The 27,993-nt window shown below is 43.0% G+C and overlaps 3 protein-coding genes and 1 pseudogene across 6 annotated transcripts in view; all 4 read right to left on the bottom strand.

The window, feature by feature from the left end:
• Positions 1–27,993, bottom strand: part of LOC139612045 (NACHT, LRR and PYD domains-containing protein 12-like) — a 606,901-nt gene that overhangs the window by 46,128 nt on the left and 532,780 nt on the right. The window lies entirely within an intron of this gene.
• Positions 1–27,993, bottom strand: part of LOC139612057 (protein NLRC3-like) — a 129,758-nt gene that overhangs the window by 40,065 nt on the left and 61,700 nt on the right. The window lies entirely within an intron of this gene.
• LOC139612061 (protein NLRC3-like) overlaps positions 1–27,993 on the bottom strand; it is a 127,427-nt gene that overhangs the window by 40,273 nt on the left and 59,161 nt on the right. The window lies entirely within an intron of this gene.
• On the bottom strand, positions 73–9,970 carry LOC139612060 (NLR family CARD domain-containing protein 3-like; annotated as a pseudogene).

Genomic DNA, 27,993 nt, shown 5'->3' with positions numbered 1-27,993 from the left:
TCAGACCTTCAAACAAACTGACAGAATTTCAGTTTGAACTGAATCAGTTGAGTAGACCTGAGATTCACAGAGAGACCAAACATTCACAGTGATACTTTTATTGTGAAAGGATAAACAAATGACAGATTATTAAATATAGATATTTCCTGTAATATTTGTAACATGTACATTAATCTGAAAACATGTTAGTGAGTGAAAGAGACATGTACAGACTGAACTCTCTGTTCAACAGTGAGAGAGTTTCTCTAACAGGAGGAGACTCTCTCTACTACACTGAACACAGAGACACTGAGGAGCCAGACGACCAGAACCCAAACCCAGGACACAGAGGCTGAGTGAAGGTGGTGTTGAAGGTGTGGAGGTGGATCAGTGAGTCAGAGGAGACTCTGTAGAAGGACAGAGAGCCAGCAGGACAGTCCACATACACTGCTACTCTCCTCTGTCTGTTGGGGACAGAGGAGGAGGAGACGGAGAAGGAGATAGATGTTTCTCTCTTATTGTGACAGACAGAGTGAACTTGATCAGAGCAGTACAGTCTCCAGGACTGATGGTTCTCTCCAAACACACAGTCTTTTCTGTTTCCTCTTCTTCTGATTCCTCTGTAACTCACTGATATATAAACCCTTCCACTCCACTCCACCTCCTAGTAACAGCGACCAGTCAGACCAGTTCCACACAGCAGCTGAGCCCAGTGGTCAAATCTGTCTGGATGATCAGGATACGACTGATGCTCCTCCACATGTGTCACCTTCCTGTTGTCGTCAGACAGTTGGAGCTTTGTGTTCACTGTGTTTGTGTCGATTGTGAGTTCACAGGAATCTGATGGAGACAACGAGACGCAACACAGGTGGAGATATTGATCTGTTGTGACTGAGTCTTGTTTCGTTTTCATGGAATCAAATGAAAAACACACTTACACTTCCTCAGACCTCGTCTCAACCATTGGACTCCACCAGGCACCCTGAAAGAGGGAGGGGGCACATTCACATTCAGCATGCAAACATAGACATTACACTGCTTTTAAAGACAGATGGTTGTATTACTCTCTTCAGATGTAGGCTTGTATGTATGGATGTACAGTCACCACAGAGAGAAAAGTAGTGGAGTCTTTATCTTGTCATTATACAGAGAAAATATTTCATCATTTGTGAAGACACACAATCCTTAAAGCTTCCTTCCTGTATGTTGAGTTTAGAGTCTTTCACAGTTTCACAGTCTGTGATATGTTAGAAGAATAAATCTGACAGATGTTCACATGTCAGGGAAGAGACTAAACAAGAGACAGTCAGAAACACATGTTGGAGAGGATCAAACAGCAGGAGGCTCAAACTGCTGGAAATTCTTCTTCCGTATCTTATCAAAATGAAGACTGTGAGACTCCTTGGTTACTGTGAGCAAATGAGTTCAACAGTAACGACCTGCTGCTCAAACCTCTGCTAACAAAGGGGAGCTGTGAATTTAGTGTGCAGGTACTCTTTCTTTGTATTGCAGCGCCTGTCCCACTGAGGTTAAATACATGTGAACGACTACTTACAACTACATTTAGGAAAACATCTAGACCATCAGTAGGTGAACAATAATAATAATAATAATAATAATAATGATAATAACAATATAGAAATAGATGAAAAATCTCCACAGACTCCACATAAAGTAATTTTCAGAGTCTAGAAATGACTGTTTAACAAAATCCTACACAGTTTGGATGAATATTCGCTAATGCAAATCAGGTTTTACATGGTCATCAGTTAAACAGGTTGATGAATCCTGACCTGAGAATTTCCAGTGAACACTGTGGACTTGCGGCGGCAGCAGACAGCAGCCTCACTCCTGAATCCTGCAGGTTGTTGTTACTCAGGTCCAGTTCTCTCAGACTAGAGGACTGGGAGCTGAGGACTGAGGACAGAGCTTCACAGCTTCTCTCTGAGAGCTCACAGCCACTCAGGCTGAAGAGACAATAATGAAGAAGAGGACAAACAATATCTGTGTTAAAAGGAACAAAAACCTCAGTTTGCTTCACAGTTCCCAACAAACTAACAGCACTGCATTTCAAAACTGGGCAGAATATTAAACAGATATTTTTTCTGTGGATCACAGATCTGCCCCTGTCCACATGAAGTGTCCTTGGGCAAAAACCTGACCTCACTGGTTCCTTGCATAAGTAGGTCCCTGCCATCAGTGAGTTTGAATAGATGAATGAGAGGCAACATGTAAAGTGCCTTTGGTACAAGTGCTATATAAATACAGGGAGGTCCACCAGGGGAGCATCTGCAGGAGTCATGGTGGAGATAATCACGTCCTGGGCCCAGAGCTGGGTGCGATACTGAGGCAGGTCAGGCCGGTAATGTTGTATAGAGCGAAGCAGCACGACCACAAGACAGAAGCAACATGGTCAGAGGAGGAGAGCTGCTCTTCAAACATGACGCCCAGGTTTCATGGTTGGGGTCAGTTGAAGAGGTGATTTTGATATTGACATTGTGATGGAGAAAGTGGCCATGATGAGTAGGAGTTTAGTCTAAGAGAGGTTGAGCTGAGGCTGAACGACAGACATTAATCTTGAATTCACTTATTCCTCCTGACAGCAACATTCAAAGACATCCAATTGACAGTGACGCTGACATTACATCCACATCTCTTAAGGATGTAGTAATTATGTATGAAGTTTCTCAGTCGACTTTAGATTCAGTCCAGAAATGTGTTTCTTCAGAGAACGTCAGAGAAAATTACTGACAGAGGCAGAAACTACAGTGATTCCACAGATAAAGGTCATCAAATAAAACAGTGCAAATTATTATTATGAACCAGTGGCATTAGTATTATTAATTAGTTCATTTGTCCATTTGTCTTTCAAGTTATTACTTTTTATTGGTTGATAAAACATACAACATGTTTTGTCATAGTTCTCATTACCTATTATTTAGTTGTAGTCCTGAAAAAAAAGGTTGTCAGTGAATGATTTAGCTTTCACTGGCGTCATTAACACTGACATGTAATTATCCAAACCACATCACAAATCATCATCAATGAATTTATATAACTGAACCAGAGTTCATATATGTGTGCTCTACAGAATATAAAGTTGAAGATGACAAATGGACTGAAACATTTAAAAATGTGAAAAATCATTAGAGAAGCTGTTTAAAGTGTACGGCCCTCCCTGATGTCAACAGTGTTGGACTTGATATACTCGATATTTCCAGTCATTTCAAACAAACAGTAACTTCATCTGACCTGAGAGTTTCCAGTGAACAGTGTGACCTCCTCAGTGCAGCAGACAGTGACTCCACCCCTGAATCCTGCAGGTTGTTCTTACTCAGGTCCAGCTCTCTCAGACTAGAGGACCGGGAGCTGAGGACTGAGGACAGAGCTTCACAGCTTCTCTCTGAGAGCTCACAGGCGCGCAGACTGACAATGAAAAAATGAACATGAGGACATGTAAGTGTTAAAAGGAACAAAAATCTCAGTTTGCTCTACAGCTTGAAGCAAACTAACAGCAAATGCAGAGCAGCTGATCATTTGGAAGCTGATTCACTTAAAATCCTGTTTACCGCCTGGGTTTATCTTGAGAGGAGAAGCTAAAACATGGGTTAATGTAATTGTTCAATCACAAGTTTAATACCTCGCCTTACCTGAAATCACCTGTCATCCTATTGACCACACCCAAGATGTTATATAACCCCACCCTTGTGGTCTGCAGAGCTCTTTCCTTCAAACCACGATGAGAACAAAGAGAAACACTACGAATTAAAGAATGGACTTTAAAACCTTACATTATTTTATTGGGTTAACATTATGGCAGTTATTTGATTAGCATTTTATAGTTTCATGGCCTTTGAATGTTTATTTGTATTGCGTAGCATTAGATTAGAAGTAAGTTCAGGAAAAGTCAGTTTGAGACAGCCATGATCAAAATCACCAAAGACCTGTTAATGGCAGCTGATTCTGGGGTTAACCATACTTGTGCGCCTTGATTTGAGCTCAGCCTTTGACACAATCTCTTATCGCTCCTCTCCAAGAGAAATTAGCAGCCATTAGCATCATTAGCATCCCTCTCACCTGGTTTAAATCATATCTATCTGGTCACACTCAGTTTGTTTGGTTAGACAATTTTTGATCATAAGCTTGCCCAGTTCTTAGCTCTGACATAAGGCTCCCACCTATTTATCATCCACCTTCTGCCTCTTGGACACATTTTTTAGGAAATGTAATATTCAGTTCCTCTGTTATGCTGATGACACCCAGCTGTTCAAGTCTTCTCATCCAAAGTCCACCCTTCCACCATCTTCCCTCTCTGATTGTCTACTGGAAATGATCTCCTGGTTGTCCTCTAACTTTCTGAAACTCAGCAGTGATACAACTGAGGTTCTCCTCGTTAGTACCAAAACTACCTTAGCCAAACTTGACAGTTTATCTCTAGTTATTGACAATGTCACAGTTCCTCCTGCATCCCAGTTAAAAAGTTACACCTTGCACTTCTAAGCCCATGTCAATAACATCACCCAGGCTGCATCTTTCCATATACAAAATATCAATTGCTTACACTGGTCACTGCTAAGTGTTGTGTGCTCATTAGTCACAACCTGCATTGATTATTGTGAATCTATCCTCTCTGGTCTTCCTCGCAAACTCCTCCATAAACTTCACATATTACACCTGTCTTCCAGCAATTGCTTTGGCTCCCTGTCAAACACCATATTAATTTCAAGATTCTGCTTCAAGTAACCTTGCAACAACCTGGCACCTCCTTATGTGTCTCATCTACTCCATATCTGCACACCTGCCCCTACTCTTGGATCTTCCTCTCCTATTAATCTCAGTGTATCTCCTGCTTATCTGACTACCATGGGGTTTGGAGCCTTCAGCTGTGTTGGCCTTCAACTCTGGAACTTAAATAAACTGTATGGACTCTCTAATGTCAGCATTGCTGGACTTGAGAAATGCTTACAGTCATTTAAAACAAGGTCTGACCTGAGAGTTTCCAGTCTACAGTGTGGACTCTCCAGTCCAGCAGACAGTGACTCCACCCCTGGATCCTGCAGGCTGTTGTTACTCAGGTCCAGCTCTCTCAGACTAGAGGACCGGGAGCTGAGGACTGAGGACAGAGCTTCACAGCTTCTCTCTGAGAGCTCACAGCCACTCAGGCTGAAGAGATGATAACAAGGAATTAAAGAAGAGAGGAATTTATTTCCTCTGCAGTTGAAAAGATATGAGTCTCTTTATATAACGATGAATAAATCTGACAATCTATACACTTACAGAGCTTTGTTAGAGGCTTTGACCACTGGCAGCAGCCTCAGAAGAGCTTCCTCTGAAGCAGAGTATTTCTTCAGGTCAAACACATCCAGATCTTTTTGTGATGACAGTAAGATGAAGACCAGAGCTGACCACTGAGCAGGAGACAGTTTATCTGTGGAGATACGTCCTGATCTCAGGGACTGTTGGATCTGCTCCACTAGAGAGCCATCATTCAGTTCATTCAGACAGTGGAACAGGTTGATGCTTTTCTCTAAAGAGGGAGTCTTTTTGATTGTCTTCTTGATGTAATGAACTATTTTCTGAATTATTTTTGAGCCACTTCCTGTCAGTGTCAGTAGGCCTCTTTAGAGAGTCTGATTGGTCTGCAGTGAAAGACCCAGGAGGAAGCGGAGGAACAAGTCCAAGTGTCCATTTGGACTCTGTAAGGCCTTGTCCACAGCACTCTGGTAGAAGAGTTTGGATTTGTCTCTGAACAGTTTAAACCACAGGGATGTTGGTTGTTCCTCTGACATCAAATTGACTCCAGAGTTGATGAAGGTCATGTGGACATGAAGAGCAGCCAGAAACTCCTGAACACTCAGATGGACGAAGCAGAACACCTTGTCCTGGTACAGCCCACTCTCCTCTTTAAAGATTTGTGTGAACACTCCTGAGTACACTGAGGCTGCTGTGATATTGATGCCACACTCTGTCAGGTCTGATTCATAGAAGATCAGGTTTCCTTTCTGCAGCTGCTCAAAAGCCAGTTTTCGCAGAGATTCGATCATCTTCCTGGTCTCTGGACTCCAGTGTGGATCTGTTGCAGCTCGTCCATGATACTTGATATTCTTCAGTTTGGACTGAACCACCAGGAAGTGGATGTACATCTGAGTCAGGGTGTTGGGCAGCTCTCCTCCCTCTCTGGTCTTCAACACATCCTCCAGAACTGTAGCAGTGATCCAGCAGAAGACTGGGATGTGGCACATGATGTGGAGGCTTCGTGACGTCTTGATGTGGGAGATGATCCTGCTGGCCTGCTCCTCATCTCTGAACCTCTTCCTGAAGTACTCCTCCTTCTGTGGGTCAGTGAACCCTCTGACCTCTGTCATCATGTCAACACACTCAGGAGGGATCTAATTGGCTGCTGCAGGTCGTGTGGTTATCCAGAGGCGAGCAGAGGGAAGCAGGTTCCCCCTGATGAGGTTTGTCAGCAGCACGTTCACTGAGGTGGACTCTGTGACATCAGTCAGGATCTCAGTGTTGTGGAAGTCCAGAGGAGGTCGACACTCATCCAGACCGTCAAAGATGAACACAACCTGGAACTGATCAAACCTGCAGATTCCTGCTTCTTTGGTTTGAGTGAAGAAGTGATGAACAAGTTCCACCAAGCTGAACTTTTTCTCTTTCAGCACATTCAGCTCTCTGAAAGTGAATAGAAATGTGAACTGTATGTCCTGGTTGGCTTTGTCTTCAGCCCAGTCCAGAGTGAACTTCTGTGTTAAGACTGTTTTCCCAATGCCAGCCACTCCCTTTGTCATCACTCTTCTGACTGGTTCGTCCCTTCCAGGTGGGGGTTTAAAGATGTCTTCTTGTCTGATGGTTGTTTCTGGTCTGGCTGGTTTCCTGGATGCTGTTTCAATCTGCCTGACCTCATGTTCATCATTGACCTCTCCAGCCCCTCCCTCTGTGATGTAGAGCTCTGTGTAGATCTTATTCAGAAGGGTTGGATTTCCTGCTTTAGCAATTCCCTCAAACACACACTGGAACTTCCTTTTCATCTTAGATTTGAGTTTGGGCTGGCATTTGTTAAGAGCCACTGAATGAACAACAGATAATAGGAAAACATTTAATAGCACAGCAGATACTGCATATTTTAGAGAAATCTTTCAAATTACATACTAAATTGGCACATATCCTCCTTGGGTATTACTCCTTTGTTAAAACACATTAGCAACTCAAAAATTAAATAGCTGCCATTTCCATTACTTGCCAACATTACTGGCAAGTAAATGTCATATTTTTGTAATAAGTTTATCCATAATTTATCCATATGAAATGTCAAGGGGGTCATATCAAAGACTTTAACAACATAGAAGATGAAACTGAGTACCCTGTTAAAAACAAAAGATGCAGTAGAGTACATTTCAGCAAAAATATCAACAAACTCAAAGTTGACTCATGAATTTTTGTTAATTTCTGCATTTAAAAATAATTTACCATAAATTTTCATTATTTTTGCATATACTTTTCTTTAACAGTGCAGTTTTTTCTTTCATACTAAGATATTAGGACATGTGTCTTTACATGATAATGTTGCAGAGGACATGAAGAACTGTTCGTCTGGGGTAAATACTGCCGAACATTATCAACTATTTGCTGTGTGAATGTGACAGTATTATATGATAAGTCAGGCCTAGTTTATGTGGCCAGTCCATTGTATTTAACGTGGCTGATTCTGGGGAAGAAATCACAATGAAAACAAAAGTGAATTTCCTGGAAGCTCAACATGACAGTCCAACAACTGAAAGCTGGTTAACGCACATGGAGTTAACTTTTCATGGTAAAATCCAAGCTGCACCTGAAATGTTTGTGCCTTACTGACAAGCCACCAGAAAACCTGTTGAACGCTACCTGCTGTAGAAGCTGCACGGGCTGACGAATCTTGAGGCCCAACTTGTGACTGTTTTCCTGTTGGGGGACAGTGATTTTATATGATAAATAGTTATTTGTAAAAAATATGCATTGTCCATTTTCATTATACCTGCATTGCTTAAAAATAAAATATGTTCTGACATCCAGAAATTAAACAGCTTAAGCTTTGAATACATTTCAGGTGTTTGTAAATCTATTGGATACTGTTGTTTATCCATAATGGGACATGTATATCATGTTTTTCTTTTCCTGGGACTGACCTTCATTGCCTTTGATCTTCTTTAAAATCCACTTTGCCACATGCATAGCATGTTGAGTAGTGTACATGTTGACCATCAAATTCACTGTTTGCGGTCTGCTTGCATCCTCCAGATAGCATCTTTTGATGGCAGGGAAACCATCGGGTAACTCAGCATCCTGCAGGTACCACTGGAAGAGTTCCAGTTCTTTAGCTCCCAAATCCTGCAAAGCTTCCAGCAGCTGCTCCTTCACAGACGCCTCCATCTTTTCTCCCTGGTAGAATCAGAGGATTTTTACAGCTCAATAACACACTCTTTAACCAAGAATAAAAATCTCAGATGATCATATTACATGCTCTGATATGTTTGTTTGCTGCACTGAGCTGATGTTGATGTTGAAGGGATGAAAGATTGTAAAATGCATCAACAGATCAGTAAAAAACCTTTGTGATCAGTGACTGTCGACCTGGTAAACAATTATCAATGAATCTTACAGATCTGTGAGATTAAACTGAGCCAACTGCAGCCACCTGCTCTCCAACTTCATCCAGGACAAATTCAAGTCCCACATCGGTCTGACTCACAGCAGTGACGGCCGACAGCAGACAGAGACTGAGACTCAGTCTTCATCCTGCTCCTCAGACGTCGCAGCGTCGGCTGTGGGTTTGATGAGAGAACAGCTGAGACACTTCACAACAAGTTTGTGGTGTGTGGGTTTAAAAGTGATTTAACAGGTACAGCTCAGTTCACTCACCTGGTTTGGTGATTCTCAGTTGAATTGGGTGTTTAGGCATCTCACCTAAATGTATTTTTACAGCTTTTAGACGTCGAGCTCATGTGTGATCTTATTTAACAAACAGTATTTCTTTGCAAAAGAAGAGTCAAACCTGTCATATGGTTTTATGGTTCTGGGCCTTGTTTTTTTATTCTCATGAAAGAAAAATTCTGGATTATGTCAATATACTGACATGAATCATTTCAAATGCTTGTCTCTGAGTCAGACCAGAACACCACCAGTTATCAAGTGTTTTTCCCCATCAGCTCCAGCTCTTGAAACAGGAAGTGGAGGACTCCATTTCCACTGACTGAGCCCTGTCAAAGGAAAGTTTCTGTTCCAGACAAAGTCATTTTATGTTATCAGCTGCATTTCAAATAACTGGTTCAACTCTGAGTTACTTATTTTTTCATAATACTTAATAATTAATAATACTGAATGTTAATGTGTGTGTAAATTCCTAATAACTGCCTCCAAAGTTTCCTTCAGTGACTCTAACCACAGACATGAGTTACCAGGGAAACAGAGACAGGGTCCAGCTGCTCCTCCTCTCATTCATTTCTTCAGCTGAATCACTGAGTCCTATAGTCAAAGGACAAACATGATGTGGTTCGTCTTTAACCACATCAGCCCTGAAGAGTAAACGTCACATGCAGCTGTTCTCCAGCGGCTGTCCGGCCGAGCTCAGGCCGCCTTTAGTGGGCTCGGACAGCGTGAGAGCAGCGGGGCGTGTCCGCCTCCTCCACAGGCTGATTCAGCCATGACAGTTGCCTTCAGTCATCAGCATGTGGAGCAACACAGTGATAACGACTCTGTGTTTCACTGCTGACCATCAAACCTCTCTGCTTCTGCTCTTATTCCACCGCTTCTACCGGGAACATGGGCCCGACATGGCGGACAGAGTTAAAGCTGCTCCAGACTTTACTGTTACTGAGTCATAATAACACGATAACTTCCACTGTTTCTGCTGGAACTCAGGTCATTACAGGTGCTAACGACTCAAACATTAAAAAAGCTCCTCACATCACCTTCAGGTGGAGAAAATAATCCGTGTCTCAGTGTTCGTTAGAAGAGAAACTAAACTTCAACCAGGAGGAGCCCAGGGAGGCTTGTGTGGGGGGGGGCAGTGGGTGGAAAACCATGGATGTATAAATACCATGGATGTGTTACAAGAACAGCAAACCGGATCTAAAAATGGCTTCCGGGTTACTTCCGCGTTATGTGGCCCATAGAGACTGCGCAGTAGTGTCACTCCCATCCTGCCTTTGGGCAATGAGAGCGATGGATGTACTATAAGAACTTGTTATAGTCTTATCAGCAGATCCAAGCAGTCCCAGCGTTTGTCCCTTGAAAAACTAATCAGGAGCATCTTAAAGGATCAGTTCACTCCATCAGAGGTGTTTGTCAGGTGGTCAAACAGTGTCTGAAACACCCACCTCCCTCAGTGATTGGTCGGCTGTGTGCAGGTTAGTAAGTAGGCGGGGTTTGAACTTCTCTCTCCACTTAGATTATTTCTGTCACTTTTCATGTGAACAACTTAGGTCGACACTATGAATGTCCTCCAGCAGAGACTGAACATGGGAGAAGTTGTCTAATTTCAACCCACAGCTGGATCCAGGTCCAGATCCAGGTCCACGTCTAAGTCCAGGTCCAGCAGAGTCTGGTGTGTCCTGCTGCTGCTGCTCTGGGCTTCAACACAGCACACAAACAGCTCTAAGTGTGAATAATGATGGTGCAGTGATGTGAGTGCTGAGCTCTGACATGGAGAAGAGTCGTGGACAGTTAGAGATCCTCATCTCACCTCTGAGCTCTGGTCTGGCTCTCATGGTCCCCACACAGAGTGGTTTTAGAGGGAGGGGCTCCCTCCTCTCTGTCCTCACACTGATCCATGCTGCTGGATTCACATCCACATCAGCTCACACACACTTTCTACCTTCATGTGGAGAGAAACACACATCATGAAATCTGAAACCCTGTTTCATATCAGGGTCAGTGGAATGCAGTCAGACAGCAGTGTGAGGAGGAGGAAGCTGCCATCAGCTGCTGTACTTCTACCATCAGTCCACTAGATGGAGTCATGAAGCTGCAGTGACGTGAAGAGCAGCCCAGCTCACACGCTGCATGGGCGACTGTTTCAGGACTGAGATCCACTGATTTCATCTGACAGTCTCTTTGTCTACAATGTCCCTGTAGAAAATGACTTCATGAAACAAGCTACAGCTGATTATTTCACACACAACAACCCCCACTGAATTTATTTCACCTCAAAGCTCAAATAATACAACATTCAGTAATCATCATGTTATTTTAAGGAAGATTTTAAAGTGATCCTGTTATGTTCAGTCAGGGAAGTTAGTTTTAGTTCTACTTCCCCCTGCTCTGTCAGCTTGCAATGATCACTCAAGCTGATGCCTGTCAGTCATATGACATGATGAACCTACTCCTGACTCCTGGAGTCTGATGTTTCCCGTCAGTTGTTTGTCAGTTTACAACACGAGCAAAGAGAAGAAAGGAGTGAAAAATATTCCTGACATTACCCTTACATGGAGAAATGAAGCTGTGCCCCAAGGATTACAGGAACTGAAACGGCAGTTTATACAGGAAATAGGGAAGTTGGAAGGAGGATATATACGTGTTCCACAGTCACATTGTGGAGCTCAACTTCCTTTTGCAGTAAATGTGAAATGCATGACAGCAAAAGTGGCAGGTAGAAAGAGAGAGGAGAGTGATGGCGTGACCAGTGAGAGAGGACGACTGCAGAGTTTGGCTGATATCCTCAATCACCAGGGACGAGCTCCTGTAAACCAAGCAAACAATAAAAAAGAAAAAAAGAGCACTGGTTGATACAAAACAACAGACTTATGAACTGTTGGAAAGTTCTCTGACTTGCAGGTTAAAGAAACTTAAAAGAGTCGTCCTCAGTAACTGTGAGTTCACATGTGAGGGATGAATATTGAACAGTATGTTACAGTATTATACTGTTGTAAACAGTGGCCTCTGGTCAATTATCCAGATGTGAAAGACACATGACATGTGATATTAAACTTAAATTAATTTTGCAAAAGTAGTTGTTAAGTCCAAATTGTTTACTCATCCTACTTCACCCTGTATCCATCTAATCATTTAACATGTTATTAAAATCGTATTCATTTGAATTTCATGTGAACACCTGTACTTCCTCCAGTCGGGGCCAGACGAGTGTGTACGTGGCTCATCAAACTTTTGGAGAACAGGTGACCAAAGTGCGCAGTGGACACCCCGTCTTTTATTAGCAGCCAACTGGAATTGTTTTTAAGTTTTTTTTCAAGTGATTGGACAGTTTTCTATGGGCCTTCATATTTGCAACTGCGGCTGCTTGTTAGACCGGAGCTTTCACAAGATCAAGTGGACCCGTGGAGAAAGAAAATTCAGTGATTTCTGTACAGAAACATCCTTTGACAGGACGCACACTGGAAGAGAAAAGAGGATAAAGGAGCTTGGACAGGACCAGCTCAACTTAAACATGAAGCAGCAGGCAGGTGATTGAGGATGGGCCTACACTCAAGGCTTCTCCCGCTCTTGTTACAACAGATGGAGCTGGATATCTGGATGTGGTGTGGTGCCTTTTATTGCTTTCCCTGTTTGCTTTTTCAAAGTGCTGGCACCGAAACATGGAGGACAACGACGGGGACACAGGACCTTAAACACCTTTCTGAAGTGTTGCTGTCAGTGTTGTTGACTGAAGTGTTGAAGTGTTGTCAAGATGGTTGCAAGCGCAGCCACCTTCAGTTTCTCTGGCAGGCTGAGCAGTGATGAACAGTTAGATGAGGGCTACAGGATCGGCTTCAGACGGCACAATGAAGAGGTGACACAAAACCTGCACTTCCTGTCCAGAATAATTGATTGTGTGAAGTTATTACTATTACTATTATATTCAGTTTCTTTTATTGTCAATTTATTGTTAATTAAAATAAAAAATATGATTAATTATCTTCATATCTTATCACAGAGATTCTCTCTGTTCCATGGTGGAGCAAAGCAGCAGCTCTCAGCCAACAAAGAAGCATCGGGGACTCATGGTCCAGGGGCCCAGTGAAGGATTGAGGTGAACTCTAGGAATGAGTCACTTCATATTACATTGAATTGTTATTTTATTGTTTGCTAACTTTATAGTTACTTTATAGTGGTGGACGTTGAACTGGTCTTTATCCAGGTCCTGACTCTGAAACATCTGACCACGCCAAAAAGTTTGTCTCTGACCTGATGAAAGCACTTCACAGTGAGCTCTGGCAGCTCTTGTTTCACTTTACTTCATGGATTTTTATGTGAAGTTTGAATTGAAGTGATTTGAAGTTTTGCACTTTGCAGTTTCTATTTGCAACAGTTTTTATTTTTGTATGAAGACATGTTCCCATTTATCTCAGGGCTGCCTTTCCTCTGAGTGGACTGAGGAAATAAATCTGACTCAAGGTTGACACTGAGTCGTAGTAAACTACATTTGATTCAGTGAGATTTTATTTTTCTTTCCTATTAAATTGTCCTCCACAGACAAATGTGAACAGTGACTGAAAACAGCGATCTAGAATCAGATCCATGTGTGAATTGAATCCAGAATCAGTTTTGAATCCAATCCTGAGATTTTCTGAATCGTGCAGCCCAAGTAGTCCAGGCTGATGAGAGCCAATCAGGATCCACCATGGGTGTCTATGTCATTGTTTCCAAATGTCTGTAGTTTTCAAAATAAAACAGGTCCTGCAGCGTTTCTGAGAGTCTCTGTTTTAGAGGCTGAAGACTCTGGAGGAGAGAGGACGGAGGAGGAAACAGAGAAGAAGAGATGAGTTTAAAACTAAAATGGAGCAGAGTGGATGGAGCTAATGACAGGAAGTAAAACACAAAAGGTAAGTAATTACAAAATAAATCAGGAAATAAACCAAAGTCCGAGACTCCAGACCATGTTCAACAACTGTCATACAAAGGGCAGGTGTGGTGTTGCCTCTCTCAGCAAAGGGCAGATGATGGTACGGGCACTGGAAACTTTTAAAAAGATGTTTCAAAAAGTATTATCAGCAGGCCGGAGTATGTGCTCAAAAAGTGATATTTTATTAACAAAATACTACAAAACAGAAATACTACAAAATAAATCCCAGGCAATTCAAAAAGAAAAAGAACCTAAACCATAACAAATTCTAAAACTGCAGCCTCACAGCAAGCTGCCACCTGCTCTACATCTCTCTCCCCTTTGACCCCTGAATGGATTGCATTTAATCTTCTCCTTCACCTACGTGGAGCAAACCATCCTCTCAGGTAAGTATGGGGGTGAGCTAAAATGCTAACCATCCCAAGAATCCCAACCCCACACTACCACTACCCACACTAAAACGACCTGATAGCACACACCTGTTTCCTCTCTCCCTGGCTGAGCAGCTAATTAACCCCACTCAGACAGAGACCTGAAAATATGCAGAGTGGGCCGACCTTTCCAACATAAACCACACAAAAATATCTCAAAACCCAAATATAAAACAATCCCTGAAAAATTAAAAGAAACATTTACTCAAGATATAAATCACTCCACCAATGATAACAACAACACAATGATAATGTGGGGGATCAGGGCAGAGTGAAAAGGGGGTGGAGCAACTTTTTCACAGCAGGTCATGACATCTTTATTCTTAATATAATGTTTGATCCGGTTCAACCTGAAAATGATATTGGATGAATGGAAATCAAGATAATTCTGTTGAACACACACAACAGATGGTACACCACCTGTGCTGGAGCACACACACACACGCACGCGCACGCGCACTACTTTTGCACGCGCACGCGCATACAGAGTCATGTGACTTCTTGTAACTGCAGAGGACTCATTTACAAGAATTCATGTGACTTCCTGTAGCTGCAGAGGGGAGGAGCAGCTGAAAGTGAAAGTGTTCAGTGAGCTCAGACTCCATTAGAAGTGGACGGAGCAGAAGGAGGGAAACTGAAGGCTGAGGCAGGTGAGTGTTAACACAACATTATTATTATTTTACTGTCAAAGTCTCTGAGTCAGTTTGTCCCTGTGGACTGTGGAGGGAAGAAGAGTCACAGTGAACTTCTGTCCACACAGAGAAACTGAGAGGAAAGGAGGAACAACATGAGGTGTGGTACTTCCTGTTCAACAGTTTGACTCCACGTGGTGATGAGCTGAATAATATGAAACCTACAACTGAGCCGAGAGAACTGAGCAGGGGGGCTTTATTATACTGTACATGTGTGTGTGTGTGTGTGTGTGTGTGTGTGTGTGTGTCTCTTGAGCAGCTTGTTTGTCCTGACTCTTGTGTGTGTGAGCTCACAGTCAGTGTTACTGGTTTCCCTCTCAGACTGACTGAAGTCCTGAAGATGAGTGATTGTGTGGAGGAAGAGGAGGACAGAGCAGAGTCTCCAGGACCCAGCTGTCTGTCTGTGAAGAGTCACCGGTCCAAAGATCAACCTCCAGAGTTCAGTCCTGAACCTGGACCCTCAGACTCACAGTAAGAGACCTGCTACAAACCTGTGAACCTCCAAACTGTCTCTGTAACAGTGTTTAGTGTGTTGAGCTCCTGCAGTGATGTCACTTCCTGTAACAGCTGCTGTAGTTTTTTTATGATATAAACTTTATTCATAAACAAATCAAGATACAAACAAACAAGGCAGTTTAGCTTCTTCACAGGAAAAACTGAGGTTGAGCAGAAGCACATTAAATAAATAAAGTTAAACTTTAAGAAAAAAAAAAAGGAGTACATGAAAAGATTAAGAAGAAGATTCATTGAAATAAATCAAGAGAATAAACTAACTTCAGGGCTTTCTTATCATCCTTTATCAGCTTCAGAGACTTGCATAGTGATTTCAATTCATTCAGCCAATGATTCATACATGGTTTGGTTTTAAAGTACCTGCATTTGTAAATGATCCTCTTGGACTGTGTCCAGCTCCTCATGTCGCTCCAGAAAGACTGATCCACAGTGGAAGAATAAATGTTCCAAGCTTTCAGCCTCATTTTCACAGAACACACAGTTCTTCACATCAAGATTAAACCTCAGTCTTCAGAACTTGTTTGTTGGGTAAATCTCATTTAAGATTTTAAAGTTCACCTCTTTCACTTCAGGAGGGAGAGGAAGTGAAATATATCTTCTCCTCATCACCTTCACCTCCTCAACCTCAAACCCCCTCAGTATAGAATTTCTTTTAACTGGGCTGTGGTAGCGTTCCTATAACAGACTGTTTCTAATAACTTTGTACATTTACTGTCTCAAAAGTCAGTTCCTGCTCTGCAGAGCTGTGTCAGCCCAGGAGAGATCTTTAACCACTGATCTCAAAGAGACTGGTTCAGCTTTAATCAATCTGTTAAAGGTTTGAGTTGAACATTTGAGTTGGAATTTCTCACAGAACATCTCGTGCTGTGACACATTTCCACTGTCATCCAGAAAATGAGCTGCAGCCCAGATTCCTTCAGATTCTCATCTAAATACACTGATTTTTCACAGTGTAGAACATGTGTGTTGTTCCACACAGGTGTGTTATGTGGTGTCATATTATGTCTATATATTAATTTCCAGTAGAGGAGGGCTTGCTGATGGAAAGTGGAGAGTTTGACTGGTAATGAGCTAAATTCAAAGCCACAGCGTAGTAGAAAGTCTGTTCCTCCCATGTTCTGGAAAATCACATCAGGGACAATGAACCAAAAAGATGAAAGACTGTAACCACTTCAGTTTCAAGACACCACTCAGAATATCGAGATCAATCACATTTGCTCCTCCTCTTCATAGTTTTTAATTATATCAGTTCTCCTTATATACTGACATTTATTTCTCCATTTGGACTGAAATGAACTTTATTTATAGTTTGGATCATTGTCGGTGATATGGGGAAGGAGAGAGCTGGTAAATCAGTCTGCACAAACTCTCCATCTTTGTGAACAAGATCCTCCCAGACATGCTGACATCTCTCTGCAGCCATCTGTGAAGAACTGTCTGACACTTTTCCATATTGTTACAGATATTCCTCTTTTCACTCATAATTCTGTCTCTACAAACAACAGTTCCTAAAGATTTCTCCTCCTTCTGAACCTGTATATTACATGCTGACTGCAGGGGGCGCTCCTGCAGTGTCATTATTTCACATTTATTGATGTTGAAGCATGGACCTGATGCTTTGGAGAACTGATTGACTGCAAAGCTAAAGGATCTGATTTTCATTTTATAAGAACAAAGTTGGGTCATCCACCAGCTGACTTCTTATTATTTGTTTATCCATCACATTTAACCTTCAATGTCACTGCTTTAATCAGAATAGATCACATCTCTGCCACCATTACAAACAGAGGTGGCCAAGTGCCATGTCCTAGAGAAACACAGCTGTAGATTCCATTGTACAGCAGCTCTATAATCTTAATAAATGTCTCTCCAAGACCAAAGAACCTCAAAGTTTCCAGTATAAACTGATGTTCCACAGAATCAAATGCTTTGTAAAAATCTCGAAATAAAATAAACCCACTCTCTTGGATTATTTCACAACCATCAAGAAGGTCTAATACAGGCCTTGTGTTATTATGAACTGACCTTCCTTTCAAAAATCCTGACTGTGTTTCACTAATTATGGACCAAATACCTGTCTTCAGTCTCGCAGCAACAGCCCCTGAGAGTATTTTATAGTCAGTGTTCAACAAAGTGATTGGTCTGAAATGATCTAAACTTCTTTTGTCTTTACCTGATTTAGGAATCAGGCTGATTGTTTCATGCTTGACATCAGTTCATTCTTCTCTATCCACTCTTTAAATAATACATTTCTTAGATCTTTTCCAAAAGAGCTGATAAAACTGAGCTGTGAGCCATCTGTCCCTGGAGATTTGTAGGAAGCCATCTTCAGGATCGCTGAGTCCAAATCCTCAGTTTTTAACTCTGTCTCACACAAATCCCTGAAGGAGTCCTCAATACGTGGGATACCATCCTGGATTTTATCAGAGAAGGCGACAGCATCACCTAAAGAGTAGAGTGAGGAGCACAGAGTAAAACGTCAACACTTCTTTCTCTAAACTCTCTGGTTCTTTGCATTGGACTCCATTTATCAGTAGACTTGTATTTGAGTTTCTCTGTTGTCTACTTTTCTCTAAGTGACTAAAACATGAGGAGTTTTTCTCACCTGCCTCCAGACATTTGGCTCATGATCTTATAAAGGCACAAGACACAGACACTTTCAAGACACAGATCATCTCACTTGGTTTGTGACTCCATCAGTTTGTTTTTCTCCTGAAGTTTTAGATCTGTTTCCTACAACACTGAGATATTTCTTGGAGAAAATTACTTTCATACTTTTTCCTCTTTAGTTCCTTACAAACATTTATATTAAATTATCCACCACATCCTCCATCTTTGACTCTGTCTCTGGGACGAGTCTCTTGAGGATTTGGATGATTTGTGCTCTGACATTTTCATCTCTTTTCTCTTCCAACCCTTTGATCTGCAGACTCCACCTCATTCTGTGTCTTTCTGTATCTTACTCAGCAGAGTAACGTCACTTGTGCTCCATGACTCACCTGCCGTTTTTTCTTTCCCCTTCAGACAAAGATTCTTGTTTTTGCGGTTCCAGTCTTAGCGTGGTGGGTTTAATTATCTTTTGTTTCCTCATTTCAGCACATTGGATTGGACAGTTAGTAATGAAGGATAAAGTTTTTGGACTATCTTGAGGAGCTGTGAAAAAAGCACCTGCTCAACCCGCCATCTTACCGCCCACCCTGACACCAGCTGCCTGACATATCAGTGTATTAACAGTGACTGCTGAGGAGCTGGTTTCTTGTGAAATGATCCCAACAAAGAAGAGTTTGACTTTTTTCTTGTGCATATTTTTGCTGCAGCTGATGAACATGACAGAGATGTAAAGATGTCAGTAATTAAAGGGCCGTGGTGGAGCAGAGAAGCAGCCACAGAAGAAGAGAGCAGTGTGTTGGTGAACCTGGATGAGCTGGGATCTAACAGAGTTGACCACACTTTGCAGGATCATTTTACAGCCTGAATGATGAGCTTCACATGTCAGAGCTTCACTCTCCACAGTTAGTTTGATCCAAACTACAGTGAGCAGCTGTTGGAGCAAATGACTGAGCCTTTTTAACATCAAACAAGATATTTGTCAGCTGTTTATACAGATTTCAGGCTCTATGTAATATGGGCCGCTGATTGTAAAGTGGTTCATACTGAAACAACAACATTTCACCATATTTAGTCAACTTTAATGTTAAATTTAAATGTTAAATCTAAATTTGAATGCTAAATCTAAAAATTAGTGAAACACTAAATTTAGCTAATATGCTAATTCAGAGGAAGTACCAAAATTAAAGCTCAATCCGGCGTTATCCACGGTAAATCCAGACTCAAAGCTCTTACAACTTCGTTGTCTGTAGTGTAGGGAAGCAAATCTGTCTCAGCAGATTTTGAATCTTGAAATCTGTGAATTTCTGCCACTGGTTTAGTTTTTCATTGAAATTATGTATATGAATTTTTAAAAGTGAATTCAAATTTACAAGAACTAATTTCACCGTTGTTTTTCAATGTTCATGAATTCAGAATAAAAACTTCAATCTTCACAAAGACTCTGTCATCAGAGATTTGATCAGTGATCAATGTGATATGAATAAACACATGTTTGTGTTTGCAGAGGTCAGAACCACAGACTGAGAGCAGAGTCTCCAGGATCCAGCTGTCTGTCTATGAAGAGTGACTGGTCCAAAGGTCGTCCTCCAGACCTCAGTCCTGAACCTGGACCCTCAGACTCACAGTAAGAGACAGTTTCTACTGTAAACTGAGCTGAAGATGATTCAGTTATTGGACATATTTGACTGTGACATGTTAGTGATGAAGACATGTCTTCACAGAGAGAGGAAGAGGAGTGGTGTCTCTGTGGAGGAGCAGCTGTCCTGCTGTGCTCTGTGTCAGGACGTCCTGAAGGATCCAGTCTCTACCAGCTGTGGACACTGGTTCTGCAGACAGTGCTTCACCTCATACTGGGACCAGTCTGGGTCTTCAGGAGACCCCTCCTGTCCCCAGTGTGGACAAAGACCCAGAACCAGACCTGGACTGCAGACAGCCAGTCAGAGCAGCACTGTACAAAGTGAGACTGAACATGTGTCTGCTGATGTCTTCATTTCTGAAACCAGGACCTGTTGTTTTCTCCAGTGTCAGTTGTTCTATCACACAGCACTGACATTTCAGATGATTCTAAAAAGCACAACATTAAAAAGCTTTTCTTTGCTGCTCTTTAGTTTTTCTGTAGCTGATGAAAATAATCAGCAGATTCTCAGATTCTCTGTCTTCAGTCTGACATTGTCTCTTCTCTTTCAGCAGATAGTGGTCTGCAGGAGGTTTTAGATCAACATAAGATCAGTCTGAGGAGCAGATGTGAACATGTGACTGAAGGAAGTGATGGAACAGGAAGTGGAACCCTCCTCAACAGGATCTACACTGAGCTCTACATCACAGAGGGACAGAGTGAAGAGGTTAATACCCAACATGAGGTGAGGCAGCTGGAGACAGCTTCCAAGATGGAGACCCTCCATGACGCTCCAATCAAGTGCCACCACATCTTTAAAGCCTTACCTGACCAACAGAGACCCATCAGAGTGGTTCTGACCAATGGCGTCGCTGGCATTGGAAAAACCTTCTCAGTGCAGAAGTTCAGTCTGGACTGGGCAGAGGGCTTGGAGAACCAAGATGTCAGTCTGCTGGTTCTGCTTTCGTTCAGGGAGCTGAACCTGATCAGAGAGCAGCAGTACAGTCTTCTCAGGCTGCTCCATGTTTTCCATCCAACATTACAGAAGGTCACAGCAGAGCAGCTGGCTGTCTGTAAAGTTGTGTTCATCTTGGACGGCCTGGATGAAAGCAGACTTTCACTGGATTTCACCAACAGGGAGGTTGTGTCTGATGTTACACAGACGTCATCAGTCAACCTGCTGCTGACAAACCTCATCCAGGGGAACCTGCTTCCCTCGGCTCTGGTCTGGATCACTTCCAGACCTGCAGCAGCCAATCAGATCCCTCCTACATGTGTTGACAGGGTAACAGAGGTACGAGGCTTCACTGACACCCAGAAGGAGGAGTACTTCAGGAGGAGATCCAGTGATGAAGAGCTGTCCAGCAGAACCATCTCACACATCAAGAAGTCCAGGAGCCTCCACATCATGTGTCAAGTCCCAGTCTTCTGCTGGATCACTGCTACAGTTCTGGAGCACATGTTGACTACAGAGCAGAGAGGAGAGCTGCCCCAGACCCTGACTGACCTGTTCTCACACTTCCTGCTGGTTCAGACAAAGAGGAAGAAGCTCAAGTATGATGAGGGACATGAGACGAGTTCACAGCAGCTGATGGAGGCTGACAGGGAAGTTCTTCTGAAGCTGGGGAGGCTGGCGTTTGAACATCTGGAGAAAGGAAACATCATGTTCTACCAAGAAGACCTGGAGCAGTGTGGTCTGGATGTCACAGAGGCCTCGGTGTACTCAGGACTCTGTACTGAGATCTTCAAAAGAGAGAGTGTGATCTTCCAGAAAACAGTCTACTGCTTTGTTCATCTGAGTATTCAGGAGTTTCTGGCTGCAGTCTACATGTTCCACTGTTACACCAACAGGAGCACAGAGGTCCTGAAGAACTTCATGGGAGAAGACTACAAACACAGAGACTCAACCTCAAAGTCTGTTTTTGAGAAGATTTCTCAATTTTTTTGGAAACATGATAGTCATCATCTACCTCTGGATGACTTCTTGAGGGCAGCCATGGAGAAATCCCTCAGCAGTAAAAATGGTCACCTGGACTTGTTTGTTCGCTTCCTTCATGGCCTCTCTCTGGAGTCCAACCAGAGACTCTTAAGAGGTCTGCTGGGTCAGACAGAGAACAGTCCAGAAACCATCCAGAGAGCCATCAACAACCTGAAGGAGATGAACAGTGATAAAATCTCTCCTGACAGAAGCATCAACATCTTCCACTGTCTGATGGAGATGAAGGACCACTCAGTTCATCAGGAGATCCAAGAGTTCCTGAAGTCAGAGACCAGATCAGAGGAGAAACTCTCTGAGATCCACTGCTCAGCTCTGGCCTACATGCTGCAGATGTCAGAGGAGGTTCTGGATGAGTTGGACCTGGACAAGTACAAGACATCAGTGGAGGGACGATGGAGACTGATCCCAGCTGTGAGGAACTGCAGGAAGGCTCGGTGAGTCCAGACATGATCAATATAAATATCAATCAGTAGATTAGATCAGTAGTTGAGTCAAATTCAGACACAGTTTTCATTTATTCTCATTATTCTTAGTTTTACTTTGAAACAATCAAAGGTCAGTTGTGTTTTTTTGTGGAGGTGTTGTAAATGCTGTGAGCACCAAAACGTATAAAACTGATCAAACTAATTAAAGCAGCTCCACTGATCTTACACCTCAGTGTGTGTTTCCAGGTGTTTCCAGGTGTTGGGGAGGACACCTGCATATGAGAAAACAGTAGTATTAAACCTTTAGTGTCTCAAGCTGTGCAGTCTGATAAATGTCCTCGGGTGATGTCACCTGAGTCAGTGTGGGCGGAGTCTGAAGACAACACCAGACCTCTGTAGCCCCCCCTCATCTCTGCTGCATACCACACCTTAATCTAACAGCTGAGGGTTGGTGGTTGAGGTGCATTGTGGGTAATGTAGGCAGCATGTTTTTGTGAGGAAGAAGAATGTGTGAATGAAAAAAGAAGATGTCTCTGGTTCAGCTTTGCTGAAACTGTCCATTGTGACAGTGTTACAGGAGAGCAGTGATGAATCTGTGGAGGTCTGTATTCAGGACTCATGAGGTTTCTATGACAACAGTCATCAGTGTTTGACAGTGGACAGTGAATGCAGTGAAGCTGTAATGAGCAGGTTCTAGCAGGTGTTTAGTAAAGTTTGTATAAGACCTGAATCATTGTCCAGAGATGACTGAAGTCATGATGAGCATTGTGGATGTTAGGGGAGCCACAGGTGTGAATCTATCAGAGCAGAATGGGAGGATTCAGTCTTCTTCTACACACCAGAGCTCAGTGTCATGTTTCTGTGAGGACCTTCTGTGAAAACCAGGCAGCAAAAAATGTTCCCACCGGACATTAAGACATGTGTGGGCTCAGTATCTGAAGATTAGACCTCAGTGTTTCCCACACACTGATTCATCTGTGACAGGCCGCCACAACATCAAAAATGAAGCCACATGTTGATATTCTTTTATTTTACAATTTAAATAGATACATAAATGTAACATCATTTTCCCTCCTTCATCTTCACAACAAAGATTCCCATAAAACTCTGCAGGTCTGAGAGAGAGTGATGACAATTATTGTTTCTGTCTGATTTTATTCTAACACATTTTATATTTTCTCTCATCACAGACTTGTTGGTTGTGGACTCTCAGAGACTCACTGTGAAGTCGTGTCCTCAGCTCTGAAGTCCAACCCCTCCCATCTGAGACACCTGGACCTGAGTGTAAACTGGGACCTGGAGGATTCAGCAGTGAAGCAGCTGTGTGCTGGACTGGAGAGTCCAAACTGTAAACTGGAGACTCTGAGGTCAGTTCACTGACTGGAGCTGTTGTAGTTTTATATTCAGTTCAAATCTGTGAAGTTCCAGTTTTTCATTGGTTGGTTCATTTTCAGGATTTCTGTGTGAGGATTTAAAAAATCAGCCAGTGAAGAGAAAGAAGGAGGATGAAATAATGTTTGATGGGGAGGGTCAGGAGAATCCCCGGGGGCCGTTTGGGGGCCGAGGCCGGACTGATTATTGTGTAGACTAATAATATTGTGTTATATAAAAGTGGTCTACCTCGCTGCACCATCCTGCAGCCTGAACTGAGCCTCGCAGCCTCTTGTCTCTCCAGCACGTCAGACGCTACCAAGTCTATATTTGCAGTAGGGGGGTGAATGAGCGGCCCCTCCTCAGGTGGTCCAACCCTGGTGTGCCTTGAACTGTGATTGGTCAGCTGCTGACGAATAAGAGCTGTGAAGTGGGGCTGGTACAGAGTCATCAGAGACGTGTTGGTGTTATCAGGGAACGTGTGTGTTCACTGTTCACATTGGTTTGAAGCAGCAGCAGAAAGAGAAGGAGAAAGGTGGAGCAGAGAAGAATGAAGAAGAACAAATACTGGAGGAGGAAGCAGAGAAATGTTCCACAATCACAGAGAGATTCAACATCCAGTAAAGAGCCGGCAGCTGAAATGCTAAGCAGGGGCGTTGTAGCTAGCTGCTAGCTCAGCTCATATTAAATGTGGCTAGTATAGCTAGCTGCTAGTTGTTGGGCAGCAGCCCTGTGCTTGTGTTAGCTGCTGTTTGTCTTTGTGTGTTATTAACAGCTGGGACTGGTGATCTCCAGGTAAAATGAAGGGTCCCACTCGGCCCCTGGAAGAGAGCAGTCACAGTGTTTGTGATTCAGAGCAGCAGAGAATTGACAGAGTTTGATGTTAAAATCAGAAAGTTGATGAGAATCAAACTGCAACAGTCTCACAGATCTTCTGCTGCTGCTGATCTGAACACCAGCAAAGCTGCAGCTCTCTGCAACCAACACATATTGCAGCTGTTGTGTGTTGATGTCAGCACTGCAGCATCATGGGAAGCCACAGACCTTCAGACTGCAACACAAACCAGATCAAAGCAGGGCCAGTGGCTGAGGCGGGAAAGTGGAGACAAGAGGAAACTCAGCTGGGACATGGAGGCAGGAAGGATTAGATTGATGCTGGGAGCAATTGATGAGCAGCTCCCACCTCCCCAACATCATAGTGAATAAACAGGTGAGGAGCCAACATGTCCTCTATGTTCAGGTGGAGCTTCATGTGGCTCCTTCTATCAGGGGCTAAAACAAGCCTGTCTCCAGGCCCACACACCTGGAGACATCAGCAGGTGCTGAGGTGTCTCCCAGCAGCCACTGAGAGTCAGAGCTCAGAGGTGAACTCACTGGAGGCAGAAGGAGACGAGATGGATTTGATTTGTTGGTGAGGGTGAAGGACTCAGGAAGCAGCTTTGAACAGGCGTGATGCAGCTGAAGGCAGGGAGGGACTGGCCAATCAGAGGAGATCCAGGAAAACAGCTCCTAGTTCCTCAGGAGACAGCTGCCACTGATCTGAGAGCAGATGTTGTGTTGTGGTCAGAAACACAGCAGCTTGTGTATGTTGTGGAGCTGACAGTACCATGGGAGGACGCAGGAGAAACGGCCTCTGAGAGGAAACAGCTCAGATACACAGAGCTGGCAGCAGAGGCAGAGGAGCCTGCTCTGAAAGCTGAGCTCCAGGGGAGGTTGGCTGTAGGGGTTTTGTTGGCAGATCAGTCTGGTCCCTGTTACCTGAACTGAGCTGCTCTCACTTCTGTTCTCTTCAAGTCCACGTTGTGCTTCTCTGAACCTGTGCACTGTGAACTCAAAGCGCTCCAGGTGTCCTTCATGTCATATCTAGTTGATTGTGTGTGAACACAACAAAAGCTCAGACTTGATCTTGAAGAATGGAGCTTCTTCTAATCACATGAATAACACAAGTGGTCATGTGACTGTGGTTCAGGAGCAGTTACCAGAGCAGACTGACACTGACACTCAGAGAAACTCTGTTCATCAACTATCAGACCTAAACCGTGGACGTTGTGCTGAGCTGAAGGGTTGTAGGACTGTGAGCACAGGTTTGATCTCTGCTCTGTGACCTTCATTAACCCCGTCCTCACTCAGTCTGCTCCTCACTGGGGGGTTGATGTGAAAACCAGATGAATTCTACTTCCTCATTCAGTGAAGATCAGCTGAATAAATCTGTGGTGTTTTCCAGCAGGAGGCTCTGAACGTTACCTGAAGGTGAACTGGTTGTTGCTGCAGGTCACAGAATCTGACGGCTCACAGAATGGGCTGTAACACCGGTGGTAGACTGAGGCCGAGCACTCGTCCTCCTCAAGTTCTCAACAGTAACACAAGTTCTTCTTTAAAGATGTGGACACAGAGAAATATTTTCCCTCCTCCTGTAAATGTGACATTGTGCAGTTGTTTGGTGACTTTGGAACATTGAAGCTGCTCCACCATGTTTGTTCTGAACAGTGTGACTGAGTTCTCACTGTTTGTTCACGTCCTCAGTGTTTTGTTTCTGTGCTGATGTCTGTAGTGTCAGAGAGGGAACAGACTAAACAGACGTGAATCCTCTGATTCTCCTCTGATCACAGACTGAACTGAGGTCAGCAGCAGCTGATCAACCTGTGTTCACATCAACAGCTGTATGAATGTTGTGCTGACATTTGGATGATGTGTGTAGAAGGCTGACATGATGAAGATCCACAATAACAGAAGGACAAAGTCACTCTACTCATTTTAGACAAACATCATTGATCAGGACAAATCTGATTGATTATCAGTAATTGATCTACATCTTTGATTCTTTATTCAGATTGGAGAACTGCAGTTTGTCAGAGATCAGCTGTTCTTCTCTGGGCTCAGCTCTGAAGTCCAACCCCTCCCATCTGAGAGAACTGGACCTGAGTGGAAACCAGAACCTGAAGTATCCAGGAGTGAAGGGTCTGTGTGGTTTTCTGCAGAGTCCAGACTGTAGACTGGAGACTCTGAGGTCAGTTCACTGTTGTAGATCTTATATCTTGAATCCACAGCTAATGAAGCTTCACACACAAGTTGAATCCATTGACTGTGAATGAATGAATGACATTGTAAATAGTTGTTGTCTCATGTTTCCAGTTGTTCTTCTCTCAGACTGAGAATGATTCTTCAGTTTCAGCTCATTTCACTCACTTGTCATGAATAATGTCTGTTCACTTCAGTTCAACCTTCACAGCTCACACACTCGTATTTCTCTCAGTCAGAGGACTCATGTTTTCTAAATCCACTGGAGAAAATGTCCAGTGTTAGTTGTTCAAGTCAATTCATTTTTATCACAACAACATACACAAGATCCTCACAACTAATATTTGTCCAAAGAAAGTGAAGAAACAATCTTCTTTTTTTCAGTAGATTTCAGTGAAGTGTCAGGACTAATGTCTGTTTGATCAAACTGTGTGTGTGTGTTTTCATCTGTAACACAACACACACAACTGTTGTGTTGACAATGTTGTGTTGTGCTGACATGATGAAGATCCACAATAACAGAAGGACAAAGTCACTCTACTCATTTTAGACAAAGATCATTGATCAGGACAAATCTGATTGATTATCAATCATTGATCTACATCTTTGATTCTTTATTCAGATTGAACAGCTGCAGTTTGTCAGAGATCAGCTGTTTTTCTCTGGTCTCAGCTCTGAAGTCCAACCCCTCCCATCTGAGAGAACTGGACCTGAGCTGGAACCAGGACCTGCAGGATCCAGGAGTGAAGGGTCTGTGTGGTTTTCTGCAGAGTCCAGACTGTAGACTGGAGACTCTGAGGTCAGACTCCATGTTTTCTTTCTGTGCTGAGATGAATGTGATGTGAAAGTTGTGTTGACACTGAGCTGCAGACATGAGGCTGATATTATACTGATCCACACTGAGGATCTTCATGGTAAAGTCTGTTTTCTTCTTCTCTGCTTTTAGTCCAGTGACTGTTTCTCTTCAACTTTCACCTCATGACTTTTTAAAACACCAACAGAAACACATTGAATCTGTCAGACAATAACTGATCTATAATCAATAGCTGATGGTCCCAACACTTTTATAAGGTTCTGTGATGTTTGTACTGACTCCAATATTCACTGCAGAGTTGCCATAGCAACAGGTTGTTTCATCACTTTAAATCCTGTAGGTTTGACTGTGTTAAATATTTGAGCTCAGTCACCAGGTGTCTGTGTCTCTGCCGTTCCATCAACTAGTGAATTTAATATATATTTCTATACATTTGTTCTCATGTCTCCAAACTTCAGCCTGACATGTTTGTTGTCTTTGAAAACTTGAGGATCTTTAGTAGAATCTGTACAACATGAGTTTGTATAGATGGAGCCACAGGTGGAGCTGGCAGAGTTGAAGAGGTGGAGTCACTACGTCTTTATTGAAGCAGCAGCATGTTGTCATGAATATTAATGAGAGCTGTTTTTACTTTGTCTGTTTGACTCTTTGTGGTTTCAAGCAGGAACTTTGTCTCCTAAACTCACATCTTTGATTCTTTATTCAGA

The sequence above is a fragment of the Trachinotus anak genome, unplaced genomic scaffold, assembly GCF_046630095.1.
Source record: "Trachinotus anak isolate AG129_WGS33_773 ecotype Australia unplaced genomic scaffold, CSIRO_AGI_Tana_v1 ptg000030c, whole genome shotgun sequence".
Lineage (NCBI taxonomy): Eukaryota > Metazoa > Chordata > Actinopteri > Carangiformes > Carangidae > Trachinotus > Trachinotus anak.
The sequence above is the reverse complement of the archived record's forward strand: the minus strand, read 5'-3'. Positions and strand labels throughout refer to the sequence as shown.